The sequence below is a fragment of the Macadamia integrifolia genome, unplaced genomic scaffold (genome assembly GCF_013358625.1).
Source record: "Macadamia integrifolia cultivar HAES 741 unplaced genomic scaffold, SCU_Mint_v3 scaffold2733, whole genome shotgun sequence".
NCBI lineage: Eukaryota > Viridiplantae > Streptophyta > Magnoliopsida > Proteales > Proteaceae > Macadamia > Macadamia integrifolia.
Window position 1 is genome coordinate 18,339 of NW_024868922.1, and position 7,893 is coordinate 26,231.

Here is a 7,893-nt window from a genome sequence, read left to right on the forward strand (position 1 = left end):
CATGATCTAAAGCCTAAACTTGAACTGAATTGCAATAAATCATACCAAAGCAGGATGGACACTTAATTTAATTTTATACGGATTACTGTCCCTGCTTTATTTAATTGTTATACGGATTAATCGGATCGGTTTAAACGGTTTAAACGGTTTCAATTCGGTTTCGCGGTTAAAACCGACCCAACCCGTTTAGCTAATCGGCCTAAAACTTGAAATCATACCGCACCATTTACTAAACGGTTTTGTGGTTTCGGTGTAAACGAATCGATTCAATTTCAGTAAACGGTTTCGGTTACAGATTCACATCCTTAAGTTGGGATAAAGATCCCATTGATCTGGGTCGTCTAGATCTTATAGATCCAGAACTTACAGTTGAGAATCTCTTCTTCTTTATGGTGCAAAGCCGACATGGCTCCAGATTTCATGCTAACACAGCCAATGACACGTCGACAGTGGTTTGACTGTTGACAGTTGCATTAGGCCTGCATCAACATGAGTCAGCGCTACTTTCGATCCTGTGGTGTAGATCTATTGTCTGTTGGTTTAATCAGATGGCTAGGATTAAAAGATGATTTTGATCTTTGATTTACGGCTTGGATCACACCATTGCTTCCCACGCCACCAGCATACACCAAGTCAATCACCGAAGATTCTATTTTTAGGCTTTTGGTTAACCCAACTTCAAAGTGCCATAACTTTCTAACCCTAACTCCAAATGACTCCATCCAAGTTGCAGCCTCTTTGTTTTTTTTAAGCTCTATATAACAGAAGCATGAAAAAGGATTTTTGAGAGAGATAAGGTTACACTTTGTGCAAGAGAAGATCCTCCCCTTTATTTGGTCTTTTAATGAGCATGAATGCTTGATGATAGTTCTTCTTAGTCCATTAAAAGAGGTGGTTGACGTGTGTTGATGATACATTAAGTCAAAGCCAAAGAGGAAGAGAAGAAATCAAGAAAAGGTTTGCTTGTTATTTCTTAAAGAGCAAAAAGCCAAGGAGAGAGAAGGTTTGAGCACCAAACTTGTCAATGCAAGTTTTCTAGTCATCCTAGGTAACCTGTTGTGAGATTCTGTAACCTTGAATTTACATTATATGCATATATAATGATATATATGTATTTTAGGTTAGTTGTGGACAAAATGTATACATGTTAGTTTAGTTGTGGATGAACTGTAAGCATGTCAGCTAGTTGTGGATGTATATGCTAGGTATGGCTTGATTGTAGGGCATTGATATAAGTCATAATTCACTGTATTTCTATATTATGTGCTTAGTAGATGCTAAGCACTGGGAGTGGGTGTTACACACTATATCAACACTGCAAGTGCCATCTTAGTTTCAGCTTGAGAAATTAGGTGTATGTGCGTCCGACTGTGGGTCCAGTCAAAAGTAGTGTATTAAATAGGACAAGTATATCAGCGTTTGCCTTGTCAGATATCATATAGGTTTTGAAGATCGAAATTGGACTCATTGATTCACCCCCCTCTCAGTGATTATCGGGTTACAACATATTATATCGTATCATCTCATTCCACTTCATTTCATGATGATTTATAAGAAGATAAGAGTAGTGCACATTTGATTTCAATTGGTAGGAAACATTTAAAGCTTTATTTCGTCACTTGGCCAACTCTATTTTGTAATACCCCGGCCCCATTAACCTTAGCACAATATTGTTCTCTTTGGCTCATGGACTTCAAGGCTTTAAAACGCGTTATACCATGTTAAGGAGGCTAGAGGTTATCAACTAGTCTAGTAATCTTCTCCTAGGTAAAGTGGGACTAAAGTTTGAACACCCTCTCCGATTTTCTAAACACCTTGGTACTTGCCATATTCTTGGGTGTCATAATCTTCTCCCATTTCGACAAATCATCGCCTAGGGGGATTATTGGACTAGTTGATAGCCTCTAACCTTCTTAACATGATACAACGTGTTTTAAAGTCTTGAGACGCATAAGCCAAAAAGGATAGCATTATGCCAAGGCTAATGAGACCAGAACGTTACATATTTAGACTCAAAATGACCTTAGAACTTAACTCTATTTAGACTCAAAGCGACCTTAGAATTTTAAACCCCCCTCCCAAAACCACCCCCCCCCCCAAAAAAAAAAAAGACCTTAGAACATCTTTAAAAAAAAAAAAAAAAAAAAATCCTCAGATTCGACATGTATTTCCTTCCTCATCTAACTTACCACATATGATGTAAAAGTATGCACACCAATGTTACCAAGTGGTTAAGTTGTATTTGGTTGTTTAATAGTTTTTGTCCAGTAAAAAGGATTAATAAAGTTTTAATTTCAGCCCAATCCATGTGAAACATATATGAAGAATTAATGGCTTATATCTGCTAAAGCAAACACCAGAATTTATTCAAATCATCAAGCAAGAGAACTAAACTGCCTGATTAAAGTCAACACTTTGCACATTCAATTCCTCATTTACAGAAACAAGAAAATAAAGAGGTACAGACATTGAAGAGGAGAGAACTACAATTATTGGACACCACATAATCATACATAGGGTTTAATTTTGTTTGTATACCTTCCCATAGCAGCAGCAGTAGTAGTAGTAACCCTAGTCCAACCAAGCAATCAAGTACTCTTCCATGTTTCTCTTCCTTAACCATTTATAGTTTTATCTCCTCTCACACCATGAGCTCTTCTTGGATCGTGATGATGAATCATGGAGCAACCATGACCACGACCGTGACCGCATGATCTTGATCTCATAGGGGGAGGAGTTGATGAATGTGTCTCGGGACCTCGGTAATCAATCTCATAAATCTCATGTTCTAAAATTTCTGAATCAGGTGATCCACCTGCTAGTCCTATACATGGAGAGTTAATTACTAGCATTATCAACATAACCCAAAATAGGGACAAAATTTAGCTGCTACCCGGGTTGCAGCCAACCCCTGTGACAGTTAAAGAAATGGAATAAAAAAGGTCATTTTGGAAAATACTATAACGGAGGAGGAGGGTGTTTGTGAACCCTAGGGGGAAATGAATATTCCGTTTCTCTAGTTGCAGCCAACCCGGGATAGCAGCCAAATTTTTCCCAACAAACAGTTCATGTGAATAACAAGTAAACAAAGCTATTAAAAATTGCAAAGATGCAGAGTGATGAGAACCTCGGGGTGAGTTGGGCAGGGACAGGATGAAGAAGAGGATGAGGATGGTAGTGATGATGCTGAGCTTGAGCTCCATTGCCTTCCTTTCTTCTTCTTCTTCTTCTTCTTCTTCTTCTTCTTCTTCTGCTGCTGCTGCTTTAATATTTTTAAGTGCAGGTAGGGTTTGAAGGTCCGAAGGACTAATTAATGAGGAGGAACTGTGAGATTATCATTGATGGATCATGGAAGAAGCACAGTGAGGAGGAGCTGTTTAGGTCTTGAGGTTTATGGGTATAGATGATTGAATTGAAACCATCACCATCAGCACAGCGAGCAGTAGCAAGGTTGAGATATGAACGTGGTTGGGCATTTATGGAGGAGAACCGCAGTCACAGTTGGCCACACAATACCCTAGCAGCTATATATATTGATTATTTTCTTTTGTTTAATGGGACGGCCCATATGTTGTACTAACTACTGTTGATATAAACCTAATGAAAAAGACGTACTACCGACTGGTGGGACATGCGTTCTGAGTTTCTCTCATCGAATATATTTTTTTTTTCCTAACCATGTGGGTCTTTTTGTATGTGAATGGTGAGGCATTTTCTTTTATGTGTGTTCATTGGCTTGATATGAGAATACATGAGTGACATATAGAGTTTGAGTTTGGAGTCTAGCCTGAAAAGCCCGAATCCACCCAAACCACAAGTTGGGCTAGCTTTTAGATTTCCAAACCCAGGGTAGGATTAGTCTTGGCTTGAAATGAGCTCGGCCCAACCTGGCCCTCTATATATAAAATACAATTATAAATAATTATATCATGCACTTGATCAAAACTGAGCTACTCCGACCTTTCCTAGCCCTAAAATGACAAAAATAGGGTTGCCAGAGTTAATTAGGACCCAACTAATTAAGTTGGATTGAGCCTTGTAGGGATGGGCCTTGCCTACGATATTCCAGCCCGACCTCCGGCTAGGTTGGGCATGGGTTGTGCTAAGGATACCTAAGGTTTTAAAAATTCAACTCAACTTGACCCGATTGCACCTATAGTGGCATGTGAACACTAGAGGTGTCAATTCCAGTCCCAATCGAATTTGACTAGGAAAACCCAAAATTGGTCCAGCCCATTTATTAAACTTATTGGGCTCAAGCCCAACCCATATTCGGTAAGTCCCGATCAAGAGTGGTGTTACCCAACAGTCGCCCAACTGAAATTGATCAATTAATAGCTTGACATGTTAAAAGTTCAATTAAAGCCTGTTTACTTAGTGCAACACGTTTAAAGCCCGTTTAGAGATAAATATCTCATTAACCCGTTTGAGGTCCACTTATCAATAACCCGATTAAAAATCGATACCTGACTAACCATTTATAAATGGGACCATATCACAGCGCAAGATTTGATAATTGAAAAAAATAATAATAATAAATGCAAATTTTGTCACACTTAAGAGATTTGATAGACTGGAATATTGATTTGATCCACAAAATGGGTCCATAACACCAGTTCAAATCAACTATTAGACAAGTAGAATATCCTTGCAATGACCCACGTGAAAATTTTCATAGGTGCCTTAATTAAAGTATGATTGACCAACATTAGCTTTCTCAATACTTTATTTTGCTAAGATAAAACTCAACATTTATGTTCTAAATTTAGATACAGATTAGTGAAATGCCAAGACAAATGACTCTTGTCCTGCCAGCTTTGGAACGAACAACCCCACTCTTAGTGATTGAGTTAATCATTAACTATGTAACTTATCTTATCGATATTTTGTATTTATAAAAATCTTCTTGTTAACAAAGTTGATGAGAAAAAAATTGTAATATTATTTGTGTTGTCTATTTAATATAACACACTTTCGAAAACATATCTTATCTGAGTATAAGGTTTCTACATAGTAGACCAAGGTTTTAGTGCATAGTATTGATATCTGTATCAGTTGCTATCAATACTGATATCAATATTGATATGGATCGATTGTATTGGGTTGGATCAGATCTTTTCGCCTCTCAAAATACTAATACGAGATTCTTTGAACCATTTTACCCTCCCCTAATCTAACAATATTGATACAGTTCAATCAAGTATTGGTCTTGAAATCGGGCTGTATCGGCCGAACTTAACGTGATACCTAAAACCATGTAATAAACATCACTAAATGTCATATATAAAACCGTTAATCAGTCAACCATCTCCTACTCTGAAATCCAATTAGAATTTTAGAGAATGTAGAAGGAGAAGGAGAAATGAAAAGGATAATGAAAGAGAATAGTGGGGACTTCATATGATGCTTGAGTTCTCTCTCTCTTTCTCTTTCTCTCTCTTTCTCTCTCTATCTCTATCAGTACTATTATATGGAGGATGAGATACACAGTCCATATGAAATTGAGTCCTACCATGATTCATACGAGTCCAGCAGCTCTGGTCCAACATCAACAGCTATGAAATGGCTGGATTCCATATATGTGGGTTATGGCAGGTAGTAATAACTAATAAATTCTCTCTTATTCAATAACTGAATGGAGATGGCAACTTCAACCTACCAAGTATGCGTTTCCATTCTCTTCCAATACTTCTCATTATCCATTTCAGTGTAACAGGGGTCCATGACTATGGTGGGAATAGTGTTGGCAGTCGGTCATCGATCGATATAGATACAAATTCAATTGTATACATAATCGAAGAAAAAATGCTACATACCCAATGACACAAGTACACGTTTGGACACAGCAGATGTAGAAAGACCATGCTACCCCACACTGAAGATACTCTTATGCCCCTCCCATTGGCCCACACGTTGGTATGCCAATGGGGTAGTGTACGGTTTGTTGCATGCCCATGGAAGAATGAACAAAAGAGAAAAATATATCATGGGAGAGTGTTGACTGTAGGAGAATGCAGCTTCCACTAGACCCCATACAGTCTGTCTCTCTCCTCAGTCCATATAGGTCATTCACATAGGAGAGGAGAGAGGTTGACTATGACATAGACTGCACTCCCCCACAGAAAACGTTATCTCATATATCATATGGGCAAAAGCCTAACCCAACGTGACTGTTGGGCTAAGGTTAAGTTTGTTGTTGTTGTATTAAAGGGTGAGCTGCTTGAACTTGGGTAGGCATGGGTTGAATCCATGACTGGCCACACATTGAAACTTTTGTGGAGCAAAGGGCATGGATGAGAGAGAAAGAGATAGAGTTTATATAATCCACATCAATATTTTTTTTTTTTTAAGGGACAAAGTTTTCTGTCTAGGAGTGTCTCCAACACCACAGATCTAAGAGTTGCAAAACTGACCATCGTCCCTTTTTTGGGTGTGTGCCCCCTTGTGTTTGGGCATAGGACAACTCCGGGACAAAAACAATTGCCTTTCTTCAAATTAGGAGCCAATGACCCACCCTTCAGGTATATTGGGTAAGCCCTAATGCTTTTGGGTCAAGAAAAAGAAAATTTTACCTTTATTATGTTTATCTTTTGCTGAAATTTTATTAATAAGATGAGTTTAGGTCTTTCACCACATGAACTCATTCTTCAACCACAATGACCGAAGTGTTCGAATGGTTTTAAGAGGGTATTGGGGATTCGGAATCACTTGGGGGTATTATCAACTTCATACGAGGTGTTCAAACAATTTTAAGAGGGAACTAGGGATTCGGGATTAGAGGGTATTATCAACTTCATACAATATGAATAGTTTTAATGACCAAGATAGGAGGCTGAGCCCTACCATTTAGAATGAACTTTCTTCTTTCAAGTAAACCTCTAAAACAATATCGGAGGGATTACATGTCCAATTTGAACATTTTTTCTTTTCAAAAGTTCGGTTTTAGGAATCAATATAGGATTGCTGCATTAGCCGTTTATTTCAAATTAATGGATCTAAAATATTTTTCTTAGAAAAATACTTGATTTTCATCACATGAACCGTAAGAGATGAATCCCAGAATCTCCTAAACCACGACTCCCTAAATGTTTAGGTTTACACACAAACACTCTAAGCAATAGGAGACCATTTGCAATATCCAGGGTCAGCACCTCTCCAAAAATCAGCACAAATAGAATTCAAAAGTTTGACATACTTTAACAGGAAATATAAAACAAGACATCTAATAAGTTTGGAATGGAATTAAGAACATATTTATTAAAATACTGTGTCTAGCTTGAGAAAATAAATGTAGTTTCCAATTTCCTAATTTCCTCTTAATTGAAAAATAATGTGATTCCATGTTTCTACCAAGGAAAATAGATGTGATTAGATACATTGGAGACTCACTCATAGGCTTAACCCAAGATTCTCCAACACTATTCCAAACAAGTGAAACTTGATATAGAACGCTACCTAGTCGCATACCTATGCCTAGACACTCGACTTGTGAAAAGGCAACCCTACTCTCTGTAGTCAATGTCTCTATACTCTTTTGTTGGTATAGTAGCTACATCCCTCTCCCATGATTTAAAATTTGGGAAAAGACCCTTGTCATCTAGCGTAAGAAACACCTAGATTGTTGTAGGGCGAAAAGACAATACTACCCCTTCCCTTTATGCTCTAAAGATGCTCCCGTGGCCAAGGATTTAGTTCTTTGTAGTGATACTCGTATTAGTCTTTGTTGATACCAATACGATCAGTCTATATCAATCAGTTTTGCCTTTGCTAAAAAGTACTTTTTTACGATTTTACCAGAAGCCCAAACAAATCCTCCTACATCTATATATAAACGTTAATTCATCAAGAATACGCAGGAAAAGCACTTTGAATTGTTGATTCATCGCCTTAGAT

The 7,893-nt window shown here is 37.8% G+C and overlaps 1 long non-coding RNA gene across 1 annotated transcript; it reads right to left on the reverse strand.

Annotated features, from left to right (window-relative positions):
• Positions 1–2,340: 2,340 nt before the first annotated feature.
• Positions 2,341–3,497, reverse strand: LOC122067149. The gene is made up of 2 exons (XR_006136603.1): positions 3,128–3,497; positions 2,341–2,824 (listed from the first exon to the last, which is right to left on the reverse strand). It is a non-coding gene; the product is annotated as an uncharacterized LOC122067149 (long non-coding RNA).
• Positions 3,498–7,893: the final 4,396 nt, after the last annotated feature.